Source organism: Antechinus flavipes, chromosome 1, assembly GCF_016432865.1.
Source record: "Antechinus flavipes isolate AdamAnt ecotype Samford, QLD, Australia chromosome 1, AdamAnt_v2, whole genome shotgun sequence".
Taxonomy (NCBI): Eukaryota; Metazoa; Chordata; class Mammalia; order Dasyuromorphia; family Dasyuridae; genus Antechinus; species Antechinus flavipes.
The window spans coordinates 131,424,102-131,440,175 of NC_067398.1; the positions used below are offsets into that span (position 1 = coordinate 131,424,102).

The 16,074-nt window shown below is 32.4% G+C and overlaps 1 pseudogene; it reads left to right on the plus strand.

Moving 5' to 3' along the window:
* LOC127544456 (40S ribosomal protein S12-like) overlaps window positions 1–15,110 on the plus strand; it is a 39,791-nt pseudogene extending 24,681 nt beyond the window's left edge.
* Window positions 15,111–16,074: the final 964 nt, after the last annotated feature.

Here is a 16,074-nt window from a genome sequence, read left to right on the forward strand (position 1 = left end):
CTTGTTCAGCAGTTCACCAATTGATGGGCATCTCCTCAATTTCCAACTCTTTGCCCCTACAAGAACTGCTAGGAAAATTTTCATACATTTAGGTTCTTTTCCCCTTTCTTTGATCTCATTGGGATAGAGAAATAGATATTGATAAATCAAAAAATATACAGTTTTATATTCCTTTGGGTATAGTTGGAAATTGTTCTCCAAAATGATAGAACCAGTTCATAACATCACCAATAGTTCACTAGTGTCCCATTCTTCATGTTCTCCACCATTTTCCTTTTTCTGTCACATTAACCAACTGATACTAAGAGTTTAAGTTGTATTTAAAAGCAAGTTTGACTATGAACAAATTAAGGTTTCAAACACAGACTACAAAGAAGAGAAAATGAGAGGCAACATTCTGTATTGAAAGGAAATTAGACATGGACATCAAAAAATTTAGGTTCAAATTTTTGCAATGTCACTTGCACAGGTGTTCACTTCTCTCTGAACCTCAATTTACTCTTTTTTTTAAAACTAAAGTTATATTACAAAACTTCTAAGATCCATGGCAATCCTTAATCTACAACCCTATGAACTTTAATAAAACTCAGGAAAATCCAGGTTCAAAATCTTCAGTCATTTGAAAGATACCTATCTGCCATATAACCTTAGATACATTATTTAAACTCTTATCTTCAGTTTTTTCTCTATAAAATAGAGATATTACTACTTGTAGTATTCATCTCATACTATTAATTGGAACAAATGAAATAATGTAAATAAACCACATTGCAGAAAGATTGATCCAGATGTCTATTATTATCATTTTTATGTTTATTGGTAATAATAATAATAGCTGGTAGTATGGTAATTAGAGCATTGGGCCACAAGTCAGATTCTTCTTCAAGCATTTATTAGCTGTGTGATCCTAAGCAAGTCATTCAACTTTTGTTTATCTTTGTTTCCTCAACAATAGAATGAGAATAATAAGAGCACTTATCTCACAAAGTTGTTGTGAGGATCAAATGATATATTTGTAAAAGCACTTAGACCTACACAAAATAGGTGCTATGTAATTCCTTTTCCACTTCCATCTATTACTGTTACTAATTTTTTTTTTAAATTCTTATTCTTATCTTATGGAATTCAGATAGAATAATCAGATGGAAATGGACCTGACACAAGTTGCTACACTACTGGGCTTTGATTAAAAAGAAAATTCATTACTTAAAAATACTAGATAAAATTAGCACTTCTATATATATTGTAGAATAAAAGAGTATTGTACATGAAACTAGGGATCTCTGTTATGGATATTTTGCTTTTCTTTACACATATAATAAAAAAGATAGATCACTTGTAAAGCTGTCTTGCTTCTCTATTAATCCTTCTGGTTCTTCTGGATTCTTTCTTTCTTTGCTTAGTGAGAGTGAACTTTATATCTAACTTCCATATAATTCTCACCTGACTATGCAAAAAAAGAAAAAAAAACTGTGTGAAAAATCTGCATTCAAGAAAAATAAATTCCCACATTATTCATGTTGAAAAATTTGCACTTCATATTGTATCTTGAATTTGAATTGGATACCTCTCTTCCAGAAGATGGTTAATGGTCTTCAACATTCATACAATAGTTTTTCAAAGTTTTTTTTTTTTTAAATATTTGTCACAATTTATTTTCCATCAATTTACAAAAGTTATCCCATATTCCCCATGTCTTCTAAAACCAACTTTTTGGTCATTCCTTACAAAATAACATTCTGTTATATTCATATACATAGTTTGTTCAGCCATTCCTCAGTTCCTTGCTACCCACTTAATTTCCAGGTCTTAAAAACTGAAAAAAAAAAAAAAAAAAGCTAGAATAAATAGTTTTATATATATATAAAATTCTCTTACTTTTTTCTTTGCAGTCTTTCTGTTAAAGGCTTAATAGTGATTTTGCTAGATCAAAAGGAATTCATAGGTACACATAGGAACTTTTTAGGTTGAAAAGCCAAATTACTCTCCAAAATGGCTGAACCAATTGAGAATTCTACCACAATGCCTAAACGGGTCTGTTTTCTCATAGTTCCTCTATGTTTATAGTTTTCATTAAGCTTGGGATTCCAAGATTTAGTTCAAGGAAGCATGGAGTACCAAAACAGAGTCCAAAGAGAGAAAATAAAGCAGGTCAGCTATATTGAGAAGAAATAGAATATGTAAGCATTATTACTAGGGGGAATGAAAGCATTCACTTGAGGAACTAAATTGGAATAGACATGCCAACACTAGTAAAATTTGGCAAATTTTTTTTTGAGATCCTTACCTGAGTCAGGCTGGACCAGATGTTGAGGGCCAATAGCAAGGAGCCTATGTGGAATGGCGAAGGAATTAGTGACTAATTGATATTCAATCTCTGCTCCAGCAGGAAAGGGGATTTTTCAGTCCCAACTGTACAAGGTTATTTTTATTGAACTCAAGGATCTGAGTTTCCCTGGGTCCTCTATGTTTAGTTGATCAGGAAGACAATTGAAATCCTTTCAACATCCAATACTAGTACATTGCTTTCTTTTTTAGTCATCTGTACCCCTATAGTGGCTTTGAATTGCTTTAATTTACATTTATCTAAATATTATTGATTAGAATCCTTTTTAATATGGTTGTCAAAGCTTATATTTCTTTCTTTAAAAAATTACATGCTCCACTGATACATTGTTGGTGGAATTGTGAATGCATCCAGCCATTCTGGAGAGTGATTTGGAACTATGCTCAAAAAGTTATCAAACTGTGCATACCCTTTGATCCAACAGTGTTACTACTGGGCTTGTATCCTAAAGAGATCCTAAAGGAGGGAAAGAGACCCACATGTGCAAAAATGTTTGTGGCAGCCCTCTCTGTAGTGGCAAGAAACTGGAAATTGGAGAATGGCTGAATAAGTTATAGTATGTAATGTTATGGAATATTATTGTTCTGTAAGAAATGACCAGGAGGATGATTTCAGAAAGGCCTGCAGAGACTTACATTAACTGATGCTGAGTGAAATAAGGAGGACCAGAAAATCATTATATACTTCAACAACAAGACTATATGATGATCAATTCTGATGGACATGGCTCTCTTCAACGAGATGAACCAAATCAGTTCCATTTGTTCAATAATGAATAGAACCAGCTACACCCAGTGAAAGAACTATGGGAAATAAGTGTGAACCACTACATAGCATTTCCAATCCCTCTGTTTTTGTCTGCCTGCATTTTTGATTTCCTTCACAAGTTAAGTGTACATTATTTCAAGGTCCAATTCTTCTTGTACAGCAAAATAATTTTGTATGGATATATATCCATATATTGTATTTAACATACACTTAACATATTTAACATGTATTGGTCACCCTGCCATCTGGAGGAGGGTGTGGAGGGAAGGAGGGGAAAAATTGGAACAAAAGGTTTTGCAATTGTCAATGCTGAAAAATTACCCATGCATGTATCTTGTAAATAAAAAGCTGTAATAAAAAAAAATTACATGCTCATATCCTTTGATAACATCTATTGGGGGAATTTCCCTTCTTATATACATTTAAATCAGATTTCTGTATACCTGATAAGAAAATTTTATCAAAGAAACTCACTGCAATGCTTTTCCCCTTTAGTTTATCTTCTCATTTTAACAGTGCTAGTTTGGTTTTGCCAAAATTAACTTTATGTACCCAAATTCTTCATTTCATCTTCTGTGATCTTTTGTATTTTTTGTTTAGTTATTAATTTCTATTTCCCTCTTATGTCTGCTTCTAGAAAGATAACTTTTTTCTTGCTGCTATAATTTGTGACTTGTCCTTGCATATCTAAATCACATATCCATTTGGAGCTCATTTTATTATATATTGTGAGGTGTTAGTCTAATGCTATTTTCTGCCAGATTGCTTTTCAGTTTTGCCAAATCTTCTTATTAAATAGTGAGCTCTTTTCACAAAAGCTAGGGATTTTTATCTTCATTTCTATTCATTACACTGATTAACCTATTTTTTAAAGCTAATACCAAATAGTTTTGATGCTTTATGCTTTGTTGTATAATTTGAATTCACCTAGTACTATGCCCCCTTCTTCCTACTAAACAGCATTCCTTTGAGATTATTGACTTTTGTCCTTCCAAATGAATGTTGTTAATATTATTGTTATTATTTTCTATCTCTATAGAACAATCATTAGGTAATTTTATTGGTTTGAAAGTAAATAAGAAAAAATACATATAGTTAGTTTTGTCATTTTTATTTTTTTATGATTTTAGTCTTTTTAATTATAGTAAGTTTATTTGTTTTAATACACATTGCTTTATGAATCATGTTGGGAGAGAAAAATCAGAGCAAAAGGGAAAAACTATGGAAGAGATTTAAAAAGAAACAGAAAAAAGAAGTAAAAACAATAATGTGTTGATTTACATTCAGTCTCCTTAGAGCTTTTTTCTGGATGCAGATGACATTTTCTGTTCCAAGTATATTGGGATTGCTTTGGATCACTGAACTGCTGAGAAGAACCAAGCCTTTCATAGTTGATATAGTACATTCTTGGTGTTACTGTGGACAATGTATTCCTGATTCTGCTTGTTTCACTCAGATAGTTTCAGTCAGTTACTGTTAAGAGTTCAAATGTTGGAGTTTGTTCTTCTCAAAGGCACAGCCGGTTTAGAGGCTTGGAGCCCTTCGGATGTCTCCAAATCCAAAGGTTCTGTCCTTCAGCCTCTGCCTCTGCTTTCTTCTGCCTCCAACCAAGACAGAGATGGAAGGTCTCTCTTATCTCCTTCTGGGGAGCCCAGCCACCAACTTGCCGCGGAGAGAGGGCTTCTGGCATAGCTCCACTGAAATCCGTCAAAATGTTCTCTGCAGCAGAGTCGTTCCTCTCGAGTCCAGCGCGATCAGCCAGCCAAGAGGAAAAAATGTATTCTGCCATAGATCCCTCATCGCTGGCTTTTTATCTGCCTCTTCTGAGAGAATGGGATTATGGGTTTTCTCCCATAGTGCTCTCTGGCCCAATGACTTTAAGGGAGGTGTGAACTCTCTTGAAGTTAGAAAGTGTACTTTGTGAAGCTAGCATACTTGTGGACTCCAATGAGTAAAGGTGTGAACACAAGCCTTGTCTTAATTAGTTCTACTTAGTACCTTGTTTCAGGTTCTGGCCAAAACATCTTCTTGTAAGATTAGATCAACTCTAATTACTTAGCAGTTAGTAAGGATTCCAACAAGTTACTATAAATCTTTCTAGGCCTTCCTATAATCAGCTTGTTTATCCTTTTTTTATAGAACAATAATATTCTTCTACCCTCATATACCACAGCTTGTTCAGCCATTCCCCAATTGATGAATATCCATTCCTTTTCCAATTATTTGCTACCAAATAATCCCAAAAACATTTTGGCACATGTAAGCCCTTCTTCCTCCCTTACAGTACAGTATGGCATACAGATACAGTAATGGCACTGCTGGGTCAAAGTTCCAAATTGCTCTCCAGAATGGTTGGATCATTTGACAGCTCCAACAACAATGTATTAGTGTCCCAGTTTTTCCACATCCCATCCAACATTTATTATTATCTGTTCCTATTATCTTAGCCAATTTGAAAGGTGTGAGGTGGTACCTCAGAGTTGTTTTAATTTGCATTTCTCTAATCAATAGTGATTTATAGTTTTTTTTAATATAAATATAAATGGATTTAATTTTGTCATTTGAAAATTGTCTGTTCATATCCTTTGACTATTTCTCAATTGGAGAATGACTTGTACTCTTATAAATTTGACACAGTTCTTTACATATTTTAAAAATGAGATCCTTCTCAGAAATACTGGCTGTAAAGAATTTTCCCCAGCTTTGTATTTCCCTTTTAATGTTGTTTCTATTGGTTTGTTTTTGCAAAATCTTTTTAATTTAATGTAATCAAAGTTGTCCATTTTGCCCTTCATAATGATCTCTAATTCTTCTTTGGTCATAAATTCCTCCCTTCTCCAAAGGTCTGATAGGTAAATTATTCCTTATTTTCCTAACTTATCTATCATATCATCCTTTTTGCCCAAATCATGTATCCATTTTGACCTTATTTTGGTATGAGGTATGAGATGTAGGTTTATAACTATTTTTGACATATTATTTTTCATTTTTTTCAGCAATTTCTATCAAATAGTGAGTTCTTATTGGGGAGTTGTCAAATACTAGATTGTTATGGGCCTTGATTATTGTGTTGGTGTATCTAATCTATTTCATTGATCCATTACACTATTTCTTAGTCAGTACCAAATGATTTTGATGACTGCTGCTTTATAATATAATTTTAGGTTTAGTACTACTAAGCCACCATCCTTTGTATTTTTTTTTCATTAATTCCCTTGACATTCTTGACCTTTTGTTTTTTCAGGTGAATTTTGTTATTATTTTTCTAATTCTGTAAAATAATGTTTTGGCAGTTTGGTGTGGCACTAAACAAGTAGATCGATTTAGGCAGAATTGTTGTTTTTATTATATTAGCTTGGCCTAGCCATGAATAATTGACATTTTTCCAATTGTTTAGATATGATTTTATTTGTATGAGAAGTGTTTTGAATTTGTCTTGGTAGGTACACCCCCAAATATTTTATTTTCTCATATCATCTGCAAAGAGTGATAATTTTATTTCCTCATTGCCTATTCTAATTCCTTTAATTTCTTATTCTTATTGCTAAAGCCAATGTTTCTAGTACAATGTTGTACTAGAATAATAGTAGTTGTAATGACTGCGTATTTAAAATCAGCCAGAGTCAGGAATTCAGGTTAAGGGAAAAATCTTCAATCTTTATTGAAGTGAAGAGATGAAAAAGGATTGCGATAGCAATATGGGCAAGAAAGATTGTGATAGCAATATGGGCAGCTGCAACAGGAAGCCAGCTAACAGAAGGGTATCTGAGCTGAAAGGCCGTCGCAATGGCAATGCAAGCAGTCTCTCCTTCCCCTTCTTTTTCCACTCCCCTGCCTCCACCCACCAAAATTGTCATTTCCTATACAACACATCAGGACTTGCACAAAGAGTGGGCGGGGGCCATTCTTTCTCCAAGCTTGTATATTAATAGAGTATGGTCCAATTACTATTTAGCCTCATGTGCTTGGGACCTCAGTGCATCAACTCGAGCCTCAGCCCATTACAAGTAGTGATAATGGACATCCTTGTTTCACCTCTGATCTTATTGGGAATGCATCCACTTCTCTCCATTACAAATAATGCTTGCTGTAGGGTTTAGATAGATACTACTTATTGTTTTAAGGAAAGTTTCCTTTATCCCTATGCTTTCTAGTGTTTTTAATAGGAATGGGTACTGTATTTTAGCAAAAGCTTTTTCTTCATCTGTTGAGATTATCTTGTGATTTCTGTTGCTTTTGTTATTGATATGGTCGATAATGATAATTGTTTTCCTAATATTGAACCAGCCCTGCATTCCTGGTATAAATCCACTTGGTTATAGTGTATTATCCTGCTTATAAGTTGCTGTGATCTCTCTGCTAATATTTTATTTAAAATTTTTTCATCAATATTCATTAAGGAGATTGGTCTATAACTTTCTTTCTCCATTTTGGCCCTTTTTAAAGTATTAGTGCCATACTTTTTACCTATTTTTGCAAATAGTTTACATAGTATTGGAATTAATTGTTCTTTAAATGTTTGGTTGAAGTCACTTATGAATCCATCTGGCAGGAGAGATTTTTTCTTAGGAAGTTCATTATTAGCTCATTCAATTTCTTTTTTCTAAAATGAGACTAAATATTTTATTTTCTCTTTTGTTAACCTGGGAAATTTATATTTTTGTAAGTATTCATCTATTTTGTTTAGATTGGAAAACTTGCTGTCAGAGAGTTGGGCAAAATATCTCCTAATTATTTCTTTAATTCCTTTTTCATTGATGGTAAGTTCATTCCTTTCATTTTTGATGCTGGTGATTTGTTTTTTTCTTTCCTTTTTCTGATCACATTAATCAAAGGTTTATCTATTTTGTTAGGATTTTTTTTGGTAAAAACCAACTTTTAGTTTTGTTTATTAGTTCAATAGTTTTCTTAGTATCTACTTTATTAATCTCTCCTTTAGTTTCAAAATTTCTAATTTGTTATTGGAGGTTTTTAATTTGTTCTTTTTCTAGCTTTTTTTAGTTGATGCCTAATTAATTGCTCTCCTCCTTATTTTATTTATGTAGCTAATTAGAGATGTATAATTTCCCCCAAGAACTGCTTTGGCTTCATCCCATAGATTTTAGTATGTTATTTCATTATTGTCATTTTCTTGAATTAAATTATGAATTGTTTCTGTGGTTTGTTGTTTGACCCACTCCATTCTTTAGAATTAAATTATTTAACTTCCAATTGGTTTTTCATCTATCTTTCCTTGGCCCTTTATTGAATATAAATTTTATTGTACTGTAATCTGAAAAAGAAGCATTTATCATTTCTACCTTTTTGCATTTGATTTTAAGGCTTTTATGCCCTAATACATGGTCAGTTTTTGTGTAGGTGCCACATACTGCCAAGAAAAATGTGTATTCCTTTATGTCCCTATTCCATTTTGCCCAGAGGTCTAACCTATCTAGTTTTTCTAGAATCTAGTTTCTTTCTTATTCTTATTTTGTGGTTAGATTTATCTGATTTTAAGAGGAGAAGGTTGAGGTTCCCCTATTGTCATTTTTATTATATTGACCTGGCATGCCCATTTACAAACAATGTTCTTTCAATTTTTAAATCTTTCTTTGTTTCCATAATTTGGTATGGAAATGTCTATCAATTTTATGCATTAGTCTTTTGCCCAGATGATTATGGGCAATAGTCCTATCTATGATAGGTTTCAGGACAGTTTCTTGCATTCTCAAGGATATTTTGAGGCCTATCTTTGGAATATGGGGATTTGTCATCTGTTCATAAAAAAATAGAGAGCTTCTTGATATATATGTTCCACTACTAGGTTACAATTTGCCAAATGTTTAGTAGAAGTAAATTTTTATAGTCTTTACACATGTTTGCTATTGCCCAGTTTGTATTCTTATCCTATGGAATCCGTGTTAATCAAAATGTTCCTAGGAAGGATAATTTTAGCATGTTAGTGGTAATGCTCTGTGAGAGAAGAGAGGTGAACAGAAACATTGTGAGGAAAAGACAAGACTGGATAGGACAGGAGGAGACAAGAGAAAAATATGACAGTCTTTTGGTCAAAATTGCAGAGTTGGTGCTTAGAATCAATATGGAAGGGAATGATATATCCTTTCAAGCGTCAATTATATTATTGATCTCATTACAGTTCCTAGAGCTAAGGCAAAAGTAGGGTCTGGTAGGGGTTGTTAAGATGACTATCTTAAATCCCTCAGGGCATTGTCTCTAAAGGGTATTTTGTGTTTGTGAGAAGAGGTATTAGCAGGCAGATTGGCAAAAAGATGTCTAAAATTGAGTGAAATTAATTTTTTTTATCATTGTAGATCAACTAACAAAGTGCCTAGCCTAAAGTAGATCTTTAATTAATTCATGCTGATTGATTATGATAACGAATTCATTGGGTTGCAGTCAATAGATTTAGTCACATCTTTCTAGGCTGGATTTACCAAACATTTCAATATGGGGAATACATAAATTACTGAGATAACAAATCTATTTAGTAGAAGTATTATTATTCTGTCTTTCAAGTATGACACATTTTTAAATATATCCTACAATTTGGAAACTTTCCTGAGTTTTATTTTTCTACCTTAGTAGAAAGTGTGGATTTGCAATGATACATTTTGAACTCTCATGACAACAATACCTTGAATTTGGAAAATCAAATCTGGAATTGGAGATACATGATATGTGGCTAAAAAAATAAAAAGCTAAATATCTCTCATGGATAAAGAATCAATGATGCTAGGTTTAGCTAAAACAACTTTAAAACACTTTAGCTAAAACAAAATTAATATTTGTGTACTCATATCACTAGAACCAATTATTCACTTAAGATCTTTCATAGTAGATAGTGGAAAAAATAGAAAATTATAATATAAAATAATGTGATATCCACAAACCATAAGTATTACTTATGTAATACTTTTATGATCTTCATCATTCCAGAACTTGCTGGTGTCTCATATTTATGCTAGATATCACTTAGAGGAATTTTGAAATGTTTGAAGCTAACAATTACTTAATCCTGATTTTAAGATGTGAGAAAATGTCTTATTTTCCTTCTCCCCCTATAGAATGAAAAGCCAAGTTATTGGGAACTTAAATAACATTGAATGAAGAGAGTCATTAAGACATCTGAGAATTGAGTAAGATTTCTTATCAACTATATTATTCATATTACAATGTCATACTAATTCCAAATGTCTGAGGATTCTTTTTAATCTCCCAATCTTTCATCAGTCTGAAAATAAATGTCTCCGAAAAAGTTTGCACTATCTCAGTGAAAGAATTCTGGTTTTCCGGCAAATGCTAAATCTCCAAGCAAAATGTAGATTTTTTCCAAGTACTCAATTTCTGTTAGATCACCATTTTTCCATTACCCAAGATTAATTCTCTGTCATCTTCTTCACAGAATCATGGTTTTTCAGAAGTGGAAGGAACCTCATATATCACCTAGTTTAACTCAAAACTAAAAATTATAATAATAACCTCAAAAACATAGCAACAAAAAATTCTTCAAAGCTTAAGTTAAAGACTTCATATGAGTCTTCTTCATATGAACCAGGGTCTTTCTAGGAAATTCATTTGATTTTGTAAGACTTTATTAGATGTTTTGTTCTGTATTGAACATATTACTTCTACTTTTTTCTCTCAAACATATCAGTGAGTTTTTAATGAATTGTACATTTTACAAAAGAAGTTTAGTTCAGTTTAGTCAATATTGTACTTAATATGAGGAATGATTTTTTCTAGTCTTCATTAACTCCTAATACTTTCTTTTTGTTTATTTTTATTAGCATTGCCAAAAGAATACTTTTAATTAAAATACCATTATCTTTGAATAAAAGTATGGAAAATTGAAAACATAGATAAATAGAATCCATATCTTAGGTATTTTTCACAAAACAACTTGACTTTGTGTAAAAAGTGAAAGATCTGTTTGGGAAAGGGAGTATTTTTTAAAATAATACTAAGAGATTTGTTGTTCACAGTAACATTGTGTGTTTCCAATTTCATCAATATGACATCAGTAGAGATAGAAAAAGCCTTTGACAAAGTATAATACTCATTTAGGTAAAACAAGCAAACAACTTTAAAAGCATAAATATAAAAATATATGAGCCTAGGTATCAAGGAGCTTTTTTAAGATGATTCATAATAAAAAAAATGTAGATGTAAAAGTTAGCATTGCATGGTAAAATAGCCCCATTAAACATAAAATAGAATCAAAGATAACCTCTCTCAATGCTATTTCTTGACATTATTTAAGATTATAACAATGAGGCAAAAGAAAGTAAAGAGACCCATTCAGAAAAAAATGATATTTATATAATTACTTACTTAGAAAACCCTGGACAATCAGTAAAAATAGAGGATAAAAAAATAAATCCACGAAAAATTACCAATATTTTATATAATAATAATAATAATAATAATAATAATAATAGTAATAGTAATAACATTCAGAGGAGGTAACCAGAAGAAAAACCTCCTACAAAATAACTACAAAATCTGTAAAATACCTAGGAAACAATCTATTAGTACTTATTCAAGAATTATATAGATTTAAATTATGCTTTAAAGAAAAAAATCCATTTATATATTTGGTGACATATATTTGTTTTCAGCTGAAAATATACAAATTCATTTTATATGTTTATTCTAAGACTACATCTGGACAGAGTTACGATGACAAAGAGTAAAAGCATGAATTTAAATGAATTGTCCCAAATTCCTCTCCAAATAACTTTAAAATAATACCTCCAAATGAATTCTGGAACCAGGAAAAATGTAGAGGGCTGAAACTCCAAAAAGGTATGCTTGAATCAGACAACAGGAGCACTTAAGGCTAATTACCTATTCGATGTGAGACAATGACTGTATTTGCATATGTTTGGATAAATGGATCCATAATATGTTGTTATATAACTTGAAGATGAGTATATTATTTGACAAAAGCAATATAAAGTCCTTACTACAGATAATAAGCTATGTTTCCAACTATGTTTTGATATAGTATATACACATAATAAAGGAATTCATCTTTTGTCTATTTCATGCAGTGGTCAATGCCATCTGCACCAAAAACATTCCCAATAGTAATAGTATTTCTACTTTATTATAATATATTATGCTTTCTTATGGTACCAAAACATGAAGGAGAACCACTCACTCAGCAGACCCTTCAATCATGCTAATCACTATGATTGTTTTGAATAGGTCCAGCCCATAACCCTATGTCACCCTATATTTTTCTTCTACACACAGGAGCAATTATATCACTTTTAACTGGAGTGTTAACATAATTAGTTTTATCATCATAACCCAAATAGCTAGTGTTTCAGAGATCATGACAAGGCTTTTACAGTCTCAAAGGGGGAAAAAAAAAAAGACCTTGCTGACCTTCCTTAACTTAATTAAACGTCCCCAACTTGAAATGTCTCTTCTGGCCTTTGTAAGCTAAATACCTCAATAAAGCAAACTACAATAAGTGTTCCAACATTGTCTCCTCCTTCTCCCTTGTTAATCCTTTATAATTTAGCATCCAACCTTATCTTTCCACCTAAATTGCTCACTCCAAAGTTAATGATCTCTTTGTTTCCAAATAGTAGCCTTTACTCAAATCTTATTTTTTGAGACTTTTCTGCAGCCTTTCATCCTCTCCTTGATACTATCCTTTCTGGGTTTTCAGTTTATCTCTCTCTCCTGGTTCTCCTCCTATTTATCTGACCTCTTATTTATTATGTCAATTACTAGAACTTCTTCATTCTAACCATAGGTGTTCCTCAAGATTTTGACCTGGGCTCTCTTCTTTTCTCTTCTTCCTCTAGACTACATCACTGAGTGATCTCATCAGCTCCCACAGACTTAATTAACAGATTTATGACTCTCAAATCTACCTTTTCTGTACCAAACTCTCAACTAATTTCCAATCTTATATCTCTATATGGCTTTCAGACACTTCAGCTTTCAGTAGACATCTTAAATTCAAGATGTCTAAAACAGAACTCATTGTCTTTCCCTTTAAATATATGCTCATTCAAAGTGAAGTAAGCAAAAACAGATGAACATTGAACACAGTAACAGCATTATTTTACATATGATCAATTGTGAAAGACTTACCTACTGTAATGTAAGACAATTCCAAAGGATTTATGATAAAAAATGTTATTCATCTCCATAGAGAATTGATGAATTTGGAATGAAGATTGAAACATATTTTTTCTTTTTATTTTTTGTTTGTTTTCTTTTGCAACATAAATAATATAGAGCGTTTTGCTTGATTTCACATGTATAATAAAATCAAAGTTCTTGCCTTTTCAGGAGAGCAGGACAAAGAGAGAAAATTAATTATTCTGAGGAAACTTACTTCTACAAGGGAAGCTAATATATAAAGAAAGAGTCCTATTAATTCTTGAAATAATTTCTATGAAAATTCCTCAATGATCACTTCAAAGATAATCTACCTGTAATTTCTGGTAACAGTGATCTGATCCTGAAGTGGTATTGCAGAAAAATTTGTTTCTATAATGAAATTCACTTGACTCAGCCATTTATTTTACACTTCACTATTGACAAAATTCTGAAAGACTTCATGGGAATATTGCTCATTCAGGGTCCTTGTGTCCAATCATAAATGTTGAATATTTCATAGAATCTACCTGGAAGTAAATGACTCTGAGTTGCATTAGACAGTGGCATTTGCTCAGTTTTTTTTTTCCCTGAAGCAATTGGAATTAAATGACTTGACCAGGGTCACACAGCCAGGAAGTGTTAAATGAATGAGATCAGATTTGAACTCAGGTCCTCCTGACTTCAGGGCTGGTGCTTTATCCACTGCACCACCTAGCTGCTCCTATTTGCCCGGTTTTTACTACTGTTGTATATTTGTTCTAAACGTGTTTCCATAAATTTTGGCCTCTATATAATTTGCTTTAAGAATTTTTATCAATTCTATCCATCCTTTTTAGTGAGAAGTTACTCTAATTGCAGTTACCTTGGGGTAATGTGTACTGTATTTCCTTAAAAATGCATTGGTTTTAATTAGGATCCTTTCCAAATCTATTATTTTGCAGTTCCAAAGGTGTACTTTTATATGGCAGCTTTATTGCTGTTAATTATTTTAATCATATCCTTCCCATTTAGCTTTTCTTTAAAGATGCTATTAAATGTCTTAATATGCTATTCCCAGCCTTAGCTTTCTTCTTGAAAGCTTACGTCTTGCCTAGAAAAGGTGAAAATATTTATTAATATTATCTTCATTCACTGTTTAATAATAGGCCTTTTGAATATATGTCTAATATCTGGACAATCAACTAGTTAAAATAGCAGTGAATCAATACCAGCTTGACTTAATGGTTATGATTGGTATAAGGATAGGCACTTACCAAGCCAGGGAAAACACATTTGCTTAGAATATACATTTGTAAGTATAACATTCCTTTGAAATTTATTAATTTTATTTATATAGACCAAAACATTCCTGTAAGGAAAATGTGTTCCATATATAAATTTAATTTCCAGGAGATCAATGAACCATCTCAAGAAGTAAAGGATCTTCTTTCCCTGTCCCTGCTGAGTCCATCTGGAGTAAGAGGCTCCCAGGTGTTTTCAAGATTTAGCTTCCTTTGTGAATTACTTCCATTGTGAGGAAAGTATTGCTACTGGAAGTGTAATGGATGTTAACACTGCTCTATAAGAAATGTTGAAGACCACACTCACCCACAACAGCTTAGCTTGTGGAATTTGTGAAGCTGCCAAAGCCTTGGACAAATGCCAAGCCCATCTTTGTGCTCTTGCTTTCAACTGTGATGAACCTATGTAAAGCTGATTGAGGCCCTATGTGCTGAACACCAAATCAACTTAACAAAACTGAGTGAATGGGTATGCCTTTCTAAAATTGACAGAGAGAGAAAAACCCCATTAAAGTGATCAGCTGCAAGAACTATAGCAAGAAATCTCAGCCAAAGATGTTATCAAAGAATATTTTAAATTCAAGAAATGAGTAAATAAAAACTTTGGTCTGAAAAAAAAAAAAGAAGTAAAGGATATTATGAGCTGAGTGAAAATGGAAAATGAGACCAAGCCCACATGTTCTTTATATACTGGAAGTCTTTAACCTTAAAAATCCCTTGTGGTCCTCAAGTGGAATGTCCAGACTTTTATAAAATTTTTCATTTTAGAGTACCAAACAATAAAGTAAAGGTTCACCTTACTGATTTAGGTCCAGACAAAAGGTTCAGGTCTTCTTTATTTAAAAAATGTTGACATATTACTCAATTCTTAGTAACATTAGGATATCAAACTAACTGAGAATAGTTTAGTTGTTCATTAGGTTACAAAAAGCATTTACATTTCTTCAGTCTTCATTTTCTTGCTCTGAAATGGATCCTGACACGTCATGGATATTTAATTTGAAAAGGCTCCCAAATGTGTTCTAAAGGAAAAGGAGTACTCCATGGTGCCCTCGATAAGCAAGAAGACTGCAAGGTCCCATTATTACAAGCACAACCAAATTTATTTTCTGAATACCCTTAAGATTTTGGGCAATGTAGGGAAAAAAGCACTAATTTCTTCAGAACTAGTCACAGCAGTCTCTCCCTTCCTAATTCATTCAGCAGTACACTCCTAAACCAATCAAACTTTGCTTTGTGTAACTTGTTTTTTCCCCCCATTAATATGAAAACAGATTGGCTTTTCCTCAACAATGCTACCCACTCCAAAAAAGTAAGTAAAGGCCCATACTGAGCATATCTGCAACTGTGCTCAGGAAAATTAGACAAGTTGGTCTCTCCCCCCACCCCCCACTTAGAATTGTGACTACTGCTATTCTTTTGTTTCCATTTTGTTCTATTTAGTTTTGGGTTTTTTCCAATTGGTTTTCCAGCTTCTGATTCATCATATTTTCTTGGTCACCAAGTGGGAGAGGAGAGAAGAGAAGTAGGAGGCATTACTTATTAAACTATGTT